The sequence below is a fragment of the Salvelinus sp. IW2-2015 genome, linkage group LG18 (assembly GCF_002910315.2).
Source record: "Salvelinus sp. IW2-2015 linkage group LG18, ASM291031v2, whole genome shotgun sequence".
In the NCBI taxonomy this organism is placed as follows: Eukaryota; Metazoa; Chordata; class Actinopteri; order Salmoniformes; family Salmonidae; genus Salvelinus; species Salvelinus sp. IW2-2015.
In genome coordinates, this window is record NC_036858.1 from 34832220 (window position 1) to 34844681 (window position 12462).

General features: G+C 41.1%; 1 protein-coding gene across 1 annotated transcript in view; it reads right to left on the reverse strand.

Moving 5' to 3' along the window:
* Positions 1-12462, reverse strand: part of LOC111978702 (PDZ domain-containing protein 8-like) — a 65233-nt gene that overhangs the window by 15826 nt on the left and 36945 nt on the right. The gene's annotated exons all lie outside the window — the stretch shown is intronic.

The following is a 12462-nucleotide window of genomic DNA, read 5'->3' on the forward strand; positions in this document are numbered from 1 at the left end:
AGCAGAGGTTTTTTTTGTTGGTGAAGTGCAAATAGCGCCCTCTCCCCTCCCACATGCTGTGTGTACAACACACACACACACACGGTGGACACTGACAAGAAAGAAAACCCCCTAATGAATTTAGAAATAAGACCGCTGTTCTCTCCCAGATGTTCATTAAAGAGCGTTTGTCCCGGTCTCCTTCAGAGTTATGGTCTAATGTACACCGATGCTTCATTCAACGAACATGAGAAAAACCAGCGCAACCTCTTATAATCGATCAGTGCTGCTGCTGAAATAAAACAATTTTAGTAGTATTCCTTTCAGCTTGATGTTGGTATCCAAATATTCATATAAAGTATATATATCTACAGTATGCGTCAGCAAACACATTTTTTATTATTTAGAAATTCAAAAAAAGACTGAATATCAACCATGGTGTTGGACAAAAACAGGTCTGAAATTCAACTAATGAAAAACCATGTGTGCCAAACAGTCCTTTTTTAATGGCACTTTTCATGCTTAAAGTTGTTTTTAAATGGCTTTTACCCTCAAATTACATTGTTTTATTATTTTATGTGGGTGCTTAATCTCAAGCCCGAGCTGAAGTGACTGAGTAATCTAGTTAACATTGACAGAGAACAGACAGCTCTCGGTCTCTTCTCACTGAGGAGAAAAACAAACAGGAAGCGTAGCAACAGTGAATGGCCTCGATGTAAATAGAACAATTTTCTGTCTATCTTTTATCTGTGCTGCCATGACGAACAAATGAAAGGTTAATGACTATTTAGCAGGTATCACTGATTAAAATACACATTCGTCTGTAGCCTCATCCTCCGCTTGAGTAGGAATACAGTTGGCCATTATTTTCTTTGATTCATCACAGTATCTATTTAAATCGCACGTTGGATTTTTACTTAAATTGGCCTGTACTGTGAAATGTATTCAATGGTTTGTTGATAATGTGTGTGTGTCTTCTTTGTTATTATGTAGCCTAATGAAATTGTGAAATTCTATGACAGAGCTATTTTAGATAATAGATGTTAAACTTCAGCACTCCCTACATCAACGTCCATGTGTAGACTGACACCATGCTAGATGCCAAAATATAAGCAGCAATATCATGACATTAGGCAGCAAGAGGTGAAAAACTAGAAAGCTTAGCCAAAACATAAACACATGGTTTCAGTGGTTTTGCACTATTCTGAAAAGATAAAACATGTCAACGATACCAGCCCCTTATTTTCCATATAATACCCTGTATAGGCCACAGTCATAGCTTAACCAGCTTCATCTATATTTCAGTTTGTACCTCTAAAAGCACGTGTTACACTCGAGAGTGTAACATGTGAGAGTGACCTGAGAGGGCTGGGGCTTCTGCAGAATGGCTGAGCTTGAAGCTCCTCTCGGGCTGGTCCAGGGGGTTGCACGTGAGCAGAGTGTCTGCCGGATGCTGGTCGGGGCGAACAAATCCTTTTCCCTGTCACTGGGCTGCCCAGTAATCTAATCTAATACCACATGTCAGATCGATTTGTGTATGCTTATAGGGTACAAGTCCCTGCAAGGCATGCAGACAGCTACTGCAGGGGGTCCACGGCCAGACCTCAAAATATATTTAAAAATAAATGTTGATGAATATTATTAAAAACAGATGAAACATATTTTGGCAAAGGGATCCGTGGAATAAGTTGAGGGTGTACTACAGTATTATGGATCTACAATTTCTGTTCTTTCCACAGTACTCCACCAATTATCAATGTTTTCAACTCAATACTTCTTGTTTTCCCCAAAATAAATAAATAAAATAAATACATGATATATATATATATATATATATATATAGATATAGATATAGATATATATGAAAATAAATCTACACATAAATACATGCTTTAAAATGGCAAAGTTCTCCTTCTGCCTCATGGAAAAATGTGTCAAATTTCAGGATATTAGCTTTAAAGCTGCATCAACAAAAAGATCTCTGCCACATGACAAAATGTGTAGAATTGCAGGAAATTAGCTTGAAAACTGCAAAATTCCAAGAGGGCCTTTAAAATGTTCCTTCCCAGGGCCAGAGACTTGGTTTGTCCGGCCATGCACTGTCAAAGTCATAGAAAAACTCTAGGTATGCTATTTTTTACCTCACTCGAGTTGTGTTCTGATTATGAGGGGGTCCCTGATGAATTAGGCATCACAAAAAGCATCCCCGGCCTCCAAAAGTTTGACAACCTGTGTAAGAGCGAATGTGACTGTGCGATTGTTTTTATATGGCTGGTTATGGCTGCCTGGTTTAACAGATTTAATAAAAGGTCTCATAATGGATGTTTCATCAATAATCTCGGTTTTGGATGTGAAGCACTGCAATCTGTTTAACCCCAAAACTTTTAAATTGAAGGAGAAAGCCAATTACATTACTCGTTGGGCATGTTGCAGATGTGCCTGCTAAATCAGGACTCACACGTAACTGACATAATTATCGTTGCCTGTCATGGTTGCCCTTTTCTCTTTTGTGAAAATTCAATAACGCTCTAAATCAACTATTCAAATAGCTATTTATTTTACTAAAATGTGTCCCTCAGTTTTATGCTATCGGTGTTACCGCCTTGAAAATCACAGATTACAGTACAAAGATATACAAGGACGTTGAGCATTCTCTCCATTGGCGAACTGCTACTGAGGAAGGGGTCTGTCTATATTAAATACAATTATTAGCTAATCACACCCTTTTAGTGTGTCATACATTTCAGGATTCCATTGATCATTTGGTGTGTCTAAATTCAAAGTGTCACTTGGTGGTAGTCAATTTAAATGAAGCATTAGTGGCCTCCATTTCAGAAAATCCTAATTTACCAAAAAAATGTAATTGGTGTTACCATCATTGTTGTTACTACTCCTACTGGTGGCACAATGTTATCATATTTGTAAAACATATTTAAAAAGTCATTAAGTTACTATATTAGTTATTTTAGAATGGGAAGATGTACCCAAATACATTTAAATAAGTACAAATCTAGAAGAATTGAGTTGACAAAGCTTGCGGTCCAATTTATGATCGTGTTTGTCATCAAAAGTTATTTGAATTTGAATGTTGCCACTGTGGCTTATGATAGGAGGCTGGGTTCAAAAGCAAGGGGACAAAAGAGTTGTTATGGAGACTGAGGCGAACACAAAAAAGGTACTCATGTCCGCCCCCCCCCCCCCTCCTAATTTGCACTTGCATATACAGCCTCCCCTGTAGGTTCTTCACCCACACGTAGTCCACAGGTCTGTTTATAGCAGGCCCATTGTCCTTCACGCCCAGATAATAATCACTCAGCAGCAGCAGTTTTCCCAAATGGAAATAAAACCACCACAAAGACACGAACAAATGTCCTTCCTCTCATATCAGCAATTTCCTTTCAAACAGCAATGACACACTTTTATTTTCCTTATCACGTTGGCATTTCATTATTTATTCTTGGTCCTTTGAGCTCCAACGTGCAGCTTGTCAATCAGGCAAATGCAGTGATAGCCTGGTCATATCCTTGTCTGAACTTCTCAAGTGGAGGCTCTCTGTGGGATCGCAGGTGCTACTCAGCTCTCTGGGACTTCTCAATGCTGACTTGATTGATTAACCTCTGGCATTTACTTAGCCTACCTTAGGAGCTGATTGGAGCCCGTAGGTAAACAGCAACACAGTGTATTAGCTTGGTGCAGCCACAGTGTATTAGAACATCCCCTGCCAACCAACCCTTTGTACCCTACCAAAGCAGACATGGAGCCAGTCCCATAGCAACCCCCTCCAGTCTCTCCATTTGTCTCTTAGTACACAGGAAGGCTATCAGAGATTTGGATCAGAGGAAATGCAAACTGCAGCAGAAAAAAATTCGAAGAAAAGAAATGACCGTCAATTTATTTCATACTGAATGAAATTAAACTGAGGAGACAAAACATGGCCCTTGTCAGAGGAATATAAGCTGATCATAAAACTAAAGTTCTCCTTCAGCTCATCTGAGCAGTTTGCTAACTAGTGTGATCTACTGTAGGCTATAGCCTAAGATCCATCGGCTGTGAGTTTATACCGGTAGTAATAAAACAAACATTGATTTGCTGTGCCACAGCAAAAATCAATATATTTTTTCCCCAACATCATAGTATTTCTACCAAACTTAGTTTTAATAAAGTTGTGTTAAGCACATCGCTTTTCTTCAGTAAAAATATATGTTTGGGTACAACAACACCTTTCTAAAGGTTATGTAGTTATTTGTGGCACTCGAAGCTGCCTGCGCATGAAACACAGAGCATCGCATTTGGTTAATTTCCTCACGGTATTGATGTTTCTTTCAGAACCTGGGACAATTCTGACACATAACAGCAAATAACGTGAGGTCATTCACGCTCGAATGAGTGATGCTGTCCAAGGCATCAGATGAAGGCATTCCGAGCCCAAATGACAGGAAGTCAGTAATGTGGTTGTGGCGAGGTCTGTCATGCTCACCCTCCGAGGTGAATCGATTGTAAATTCAATGATGATAACAAACAGCCTACGAGACCTGGTGTCTGTGTCTTTAATCTGTTCCCACCTTGCAGACACACAGCTGTAAACAGAATTATAGTGGGCCATTTATTGGCCACACCTAGGAGGAAGGCGCTGATAAGTGTCACACAATCTGGCAGTCAATTTGTTTGCCATGTAACAGATATTGAGGTGACCGCTGTCTCCAATGGTTAGATCATCAACTATCCCCACTGGGTTAAGAAACAAAAGTATTTTACTGGCTTTTGAGAGCGTTGATGCATGTCAATACATTTTCCACATTTTCGAACCATTAATATGTGTCAAAGGCATTTTTGTCCACTGACAGGTTACCTACAGTGGTTCGTCCTTTAAAAGTTGCAGCGTACTGCGGCGCAGCTTGCATGGTGCCGCAGAATTCTATGGAACGTTATTTATCATCTTTGAGAAGCATTTGATAGCCTTCAATAGTGGCTGTACTAGAGAATTAAAAACCTTTTTTGTAAGAACATAGTATACGGGACCAATTTTAAGAAATGTTGCTTAATTCATTTGATTCATATTATGGTGTTTCTATTCCAAGAAAAACCAAAAAAACTTGGGGTTTCTGTTAGGATGGAACGGAAAATATGGCGCTGTACAACGTGACGGTCGGGAGTACAGTACTGGGCTATTTAGCTAAAGAATCCCAGTGTCGTGAGGGCATGCGGGAGACCAGGGTTCAATTCCCCGACGGCGAGGAAGGAGTAGGCTGTCCTTGTAAATAAGAATTTGTTCTTAACTGACTTGCCTAGTTAAATAAAGGTTACACTGAGAGCATAACATTTTTATACCCTAATTTTCTAATTCTAGTCTAACCAATACCCAAACGGAAATTCAGTGGAAAATAAAAAAGTCATTGATTTATCAAAAACAGTCCCCATGCTTGTCTCAGAGCAGCGCAAAACAGTGCTGAAATAGTTGGATGCTTTTGCTTCTAATTTCAATATGCTCTTTAAATAAATAAGACCTACACCACTTTTAACAGCACATTACTCAACACTAGTGAGACTCATGTCACCTACGGTAGGCCTACAGTATATCGAAAAATATTACTTCTCTCCGCCAATAATTACAAAGAGGATTGGAGGATATTTCTGTAATTCAGTGAGATTTATTCCCATAGTAATTCGTTAAATTACTAAATAAACATCGGCATTTTGAAAGAGTATTTCTCTAATTATTTTATTAACGAAAGCATAAAGATGCCATTATTAGTTACATTGTTTTAGGTTGAACGTGCAGACTGGCACTAAGAATGTTTCCCTAGTCAGCGCCATTATTAGTGCAATGCCTCAAAGTGTTGCCAGTGTGGCGAGGTGGGGGTCCACCCCCCCCCCTTCCTTCCTTCCCCATGGGCTAGGTCGGTCTTCTGTGCGCGGCTCTGCGGCCCATCCCGTGCCCCCTGCCCCGTGCCTTGAACCTCGCATGCTTTCAGTGGATACAGCTGGAGAACTGCAAGGCAATCCCATTGTGCGCCACTCGGGAGCCATGACCAATATATATTGTCCTGCTAATAATAGGGTTAATAATATATCTGTGAGAATATCCAACGGGCTTTTATATAATTCTAAATTAATAATAATAGCTTTGTTTAAAAAAATATATTTTGGAGATGATTTTGTATTCAAATAACATAAAATGAGCGAGAAAAAGCCCATTGTTGAACATGGGGTGAGACATCAATACTAATTTGTAAATAAAGCCAGTTTGTTATTTAGAATCATTTATTTCTGTTTTTAGAGGGAGAGAAACCAAAAACCTACAGTCATCTCAGGGGTCTCCCAGTCAATGCCGGCACGGGTATTGAACCAGCATCTGTAGCAACACAGCTTGCACTGCAATGCAGTGTCTTAGACGGTTGTGCCACTCAAGCGCTGTATAACATGAACGGTCGGGAGTGGCCTACACTACTACAGTAAGAGCAAAATAATCCTAACAAAATAAAATAATAAAAACCTTAGTGTAAGAACAGTTTTAGTAAGTAATGCTGAAGTCGTGCACAATTATCAGTTTCTATTTAGGTTTATGTCGCCCATTCATTGTCAGAGACACAGTAGGACCCAAAAGCATTATCAGTGCTCTAACTCCCCCTTGCGCTGGTCTGGAGCAATGAAGTAGTGACGCAGGGTACCGTACTAAACCACAAATTACCTAAGTCCCGCAGCATAATCACAAAACTTTCAGTGGCGCAACCACTGTATATTATCACTGTACCTCAGGGAATTGAATAGCTACACCAACACGATGAAAGCAACTAAAAAAATACCTGATAAACCATCTACTTTTTCACTTCCTCTACATGTAAATCAAACATTTGCCTCAAGAGAAGAGCTTTATAGCTCTGCCACACAACAAAGGAGCCAGTAAGTGCACTGTGTATGTATACCTGACCTGTATGGTGGAGTTTGGGGTTGTGTGCAGCCCATCGCCTGAATGAACCTCATCTTTGCAGGGCAGAATGAGCAGGGGCAGGTGAGGTGAAAGGGAGGGAGAAATACCTGTCTATTGACTGCCTTTCATCAGCCGTCAGTGCGAGCCATGCACAAGGTGGATTAAAAGACACCGGAACGCACACACGCTGGAGTGGAACATCAAACAGTGGGGAGTGAAGAGGTGCGTCAGAGTATCTCTGATGACACCAATGGACACAGGAAGTGCTCCCTTTCTATCGCTCCGAACCAGCACTGGTGAGATGCTGAAGGCCAGACTGCAGAGACGTACACATGGAGTTGTTCCAGGTGAACTGGCAAAATGAGAGGATCCTTTGTGAAAACAGGATGCACTAAAATTACAGTTCTTAAGGCGTCCGCATGCATCCCATCCGAAACAGTTTGTGCATCTTTTATGATGGCATTTTGTGATGTTATTTGTTCGTTTTGGTCTTTGGCAAGGGTTTTTTGGACTGTTTGGGCGGACACATTTTTCTTGAGGCTAGCCGCAGTTCGGTAGCCGAAGTCTCCGCCCGTTCGTCAGCGATTGGTCAACAGTAGGGATTCTTCAATTAAGTGCGTTGTCATTCAAGGATGGGAGGGAAGACTCGTTTTCATGCACATTTCTTAAATTGAGAAATACTGCACCAAACATCTTAGTTAGAGGTAAACTGTGTGACTAAGACCTACTCTGAAAAAACAAACAAAATGACAGATTTCTTGAGATATCTTAGATCATTATTGTCCAGGACGTTGATCGCGGTCGACCCGTCAATTGCAAACTTCTTTCTAGTAGACCTCATAAAAGTTTCAAAATGTATGCACAAAAAAATGAGATATTTTGGCAATTCACAGCGTTACCATCGAGTCTGCTTAAAAATAATGAGGTCCACTGTTCTGAAGCACCATATGCTTTGCTTACAGGTTAGCTTCTTTCTCGAATATTACTGCACCGCCCCCCCCAATAAGTTTTTAACTGCATAATTCACATAAAATTGGACCAACCCGCGGCACTACAGCTGCTACATTTCATTTCCAAACTGTAGCTACCATAGCAACCGTCTGAAGTTAGTACGTTTACATGTCCACGCTTGCGAGACTTGTAACAGAATATTCTTTGTTATTCCAGTGGTAGTTGTTATTTTACTATGTTTTTTTCTATGAAGTTGAGGTTCCGTTTTTAATATGAATGCTGGACCAAGCAGCAAGAAATCGAAAATTTTCCACTTTCACAGTGAGTGGGAGGAAGATGATTTTTTTTGCCACAACAAATTCAAAATGTGTGTGTCTGATCTGCTATTCAAACATAGCTCTTGCTAAGAAGGGAAATGTCGAGAGGCATTTCAAAACTGTTCACAAGAAATATGAAAGTGACTTTCCAGCTCAAAGTGAACTACGTAAGAGAAAAGTAAAAGTTGAAGTCTCAACTAGCTGCCCAACAATCGATCTTTACAAGGCCCAGCTCAAAATCAAAGGCAGCCACGATTCCATCATTCCGGGTGAGTCACATACTAGCAAAGCACAATAAACCGTTCCAGGATGGAGAAATGCTAAGAGAGGCCTTTTTGGAGGCAGCAGAAAAGTAGATCCTACATAACTAAAGTCTGGGCACCCCTGTCTTAGATGAATTCAGACTATTTTGAGGAAGTGTATACTGGCTACGGCATCTCAAGGGGGACAAACAGTACTATTGCCTATTTTTCCTCATTTTTCAAGCGGTCTTTTAAGGGAGTATGTGAGGCGTACAGACATTCACTTCAGCAGAGTTCTGCTAGGAGCAAACCAAACCTAGTATGCAGACAGACGCCTTTACAGTGAAAAGTGAGGAAATGTCTTATTGATTATTCATGAAAGATGGGGAGGGACAGAAACATGCAGAATAAAATAAACAAAATCTCAAGGAAATAAAAGCAAGCAAGCTCTCTAGGTCACAGGAATTAAGGATGCCCAGTGAGCACCTTTACATCTTGTCTTGTTTTTGACACTCAGTCTGTGGGGAACTCCTCTGAACAAGCTGTGAGTGCACAGTACTACGCCTAACTGTGTACAGACAGACTCACTAGTCTCCGGCCAGCTGAAGAGAGTGAAACTCAGAGACAGCTCCTAACTCCAGCCACAGACATTGTCTGCCTGTGTCTGCCTCCCTCACGACGCCAGGTCAGCGGAGTCAATCACCACCTTCCGGAGACACCTGAAACCCCACCTCTTTAAGGAATACCTAGGATAAAGTAATCCTCCTAACCCCACCCCTCCCCCTTAAAAGAGTTAGATGCACTATTGTAAAGTGGTTGTTCCACTGGATTTCATAAGGTGAATGCACCAATTTGTAAGTCGCTCTGGATAAGAGCGTCTGCTAAATGACTTAAATGTAAATGTAAATGTCATTCCCATGACCAACAGCAATGATGATGGCGAGAGTGAGAGAGATGTAGAGGTGGACTGCTCTGTGGTGAGAAACGCTGTGTTCTTTCGCAGTGTCATGACCTCCTAACCACTGGGGTGAGGTGATCCTATCGACAGAGCAGTGCCTTTCCCTTCATGTGTAGGAAAAANNNNTGTGTGTGTGTGTGTGTGTGTGTGTGTGTGTGTGTGTGTGTGTGTGTGTGTGTGTGTGTGGTGCTGAACCCGGACATCCTTTGTCATTGAGGAGAACTAGACATCAGTTCTTAGAAATAGCCATTCAGTCAATCACTTTCTAATCTAAGCACACACCTTCAGGCACATTTGGACAACAGAAGAACCATGTAAAAAAGAAAAAATAATAAAATCAATCAATTGGTTATTTACCATTAACATTTTGGTACTAAAGAGATGGACTGATAGACACACAAATGTGAAAACATATGTATAAACACATACAGACACACACATTGGCTGGTAGGCTGTCAGAAAGCATCAGCACTCGGGGCCAGTTGATGGCTGATGATGGAATCAATGGGGCAGATGTGCAAACACGTAAGGCACCACAGGCCTCCTGTCACTAATAAACCCAGCCCAGCTTGGTAATGGAAAAAGGCTAAATTTACCCAAGCGTCCGCAATGTTTCCTCTCCCCTACACATATTGAGACGGGTGGAGGACACAAAAGGGGTATGCCTGGGTATTATGTGATGGCAGGAAGGAGTGTGAATGGAGCGAGCCTCCCTCTAGTCTACAATCGGAAGGGAAACACATCTAAAATCCATATTAGGAAAGCAAACCGTGCTATAACTCGATGTAGGTGAAGTATGGTCAAGGTGAAGGTAAAAAGGAAGCAGATAGCTCAGTACGTTTTAGACTTTAGGTTTTCAAACTTAAAATTCCATTCAAACCTTATCCTGGTTTACAATAATTTACCAGTAGAATTACACTATACTCTAAGCTACAACAGTGACCACACAACTAGTATGAATGATAACACTATTTTCTTTCTGAAAACAGGTTATTCAAGAGCAGGCTTTGCAGCACTCTCCAATGAAAACCAGTGTTGTGCGTGTCTTTTGTGTGAAACCACTAAGTAAATATCTACAGACAGCTGTGAAAAACACTGTCAATAATATAATTTAAGAGCTTGAACCAATTCTCCTGGAAAAATGCTACTCTGAGGACAGAGCTGCTCAAGGAGAGAGAGACAGAGAGACAAAGTAGTTAAATAGCATGAAAACCATGAACATACGTGCCACACAAAGAGCCCAGTTCAGAGGAAAGTTGGGCCTCATCTCAGGCAATCATTCTTGGAATAAAAATGCAAAGGAATATGCAAAGAGAGAGAGAGTGACCTTTTTTCAGATGGTATCGCCTTTAATCCTTAGCATGGAGTCCTGTTGGGACACAAGCTGGAAGAGGCTGATAAAACAGCCTAAATGCCACTTAGCATCTGCATCTCTAGGTTGCATATTAATGGAGGGCTGGCAACCGATCTGCCTGTAGAGGAGCCATTAGAGGGACGCACCGGGCAAGTTGAACACTTTTACCTCAGCGGCTGCAGTTGAGGTTTTACAGTGGAAGGGATGTTTGAGGAAAATGTGTTGTAGCACGTCTGTGATTCATAGCTTTTACAAATGGCTACTGCCTTCGGCTATCACTTGCACTATTACACATACAGTGCATTCAGAAAGTATTCAGACCCTTAGACTTTTCCACATTTTGTTACAGCCTTAATCTGAAATAGATTGTTTTCCCTCATCAATGTACACACAATAACCCATAATGACAAAGCAAAAACAGGTTGACATTTTTGCAAACGTATAAAAATAAATAAACACACCTTAAGTGTAACTATTCAGACCCTTTGCTATGAGACTAGAAATTGAGCTCAGGTGCATCCTGTTTCCATTGATCATCCTTCAGATGTTTCTACAACTTGATTGGAGTCCACCTGTGGTAAATTCAATTGATTGTACACTTGTCTATATAAGATCACACAGTTGACAGTGAATGTCAGAGCAAAAACCAAGACATGAGGTCGAAGGATATGTTCGTAGATCTGGGGAAGGGTACCAAAAAATGTCTGCAGCATTGAAGGTCCCCAAGAACACAGTGGACTCCATCATTCTTAAATATAATAAGTTTAGAACCACCAAGACTCTTCCTAGAGCTGGCCGCCTGGCCAAACTGAGCAATCGGGGGAGAAGGGCCTTGGTCAGGGAGGTGTCCAAGAACCCAATGGTCCAGAGTTCTTCTGTGGAGTCAGGCCTTTATGGTAGAGTGGCCAGACGGAAGCCACTCCTCAGTAAAAGGCACATGACAGCCCGCTTGGACTTTGCCAAAAAAGGCACCTAATGGACTCGCAGACCACAAGAAACAAGATTCTCTGGTCTGATGAAACCAAGATTGAACTCTCTGGCCTGAATGCCAAGCGTCACGTCTGGAGGAAACCTGGCACCATCCCCATGATGAAGCATGGTGTTGGCATCATGCTGTGGGGACTGGGAGGCAGGGACTGGGAGAGATTCAGGATCAAGGGAAAGATGAACGGAGTTAAGTACAGAGAGATCATTGATGAAAACTTGCTCCGGAGTCATCAGGACCTCAGACTGGGGTGAAGGTTCACCTTCCAACAGGACAACGACCCTTAGCACACAGCCAAGACAACACAGGAGTGGCTTCGGGACAAGTCTCTGTATGGCTTGAGTGCCCCAGTCAATGTCATATCAGTTTTAAAATGTTTAATACATTTGCTAAAATGTTTTTAAAAAATACACAAAAAAAAGTCATAATGGTGTATGTGTAGATTGATGAGGGAATTTTTAAAATCAATTTTAGAATAAGGCTGTGACAACAAAATGTGGAAAAAGTCTGAATACTTTCTGAATGCACTGTAGGCTACAGAGCAACAAAAAGAAAACACACTGAAGCAAAGCGTGAAACTCAAACAAGCTTAATATGGGAAAATGTAATGGTAGAGATAAAATTAGGTCTCACTCTCAAATTAATGTAGGTTAAAAAAAATGGAGATGTTTGAAGAGGGAGCCAATGAACATCACACACACGCACGCACACAACTGTAATTTACAGATTATGTCATGCTAAAAAGCAT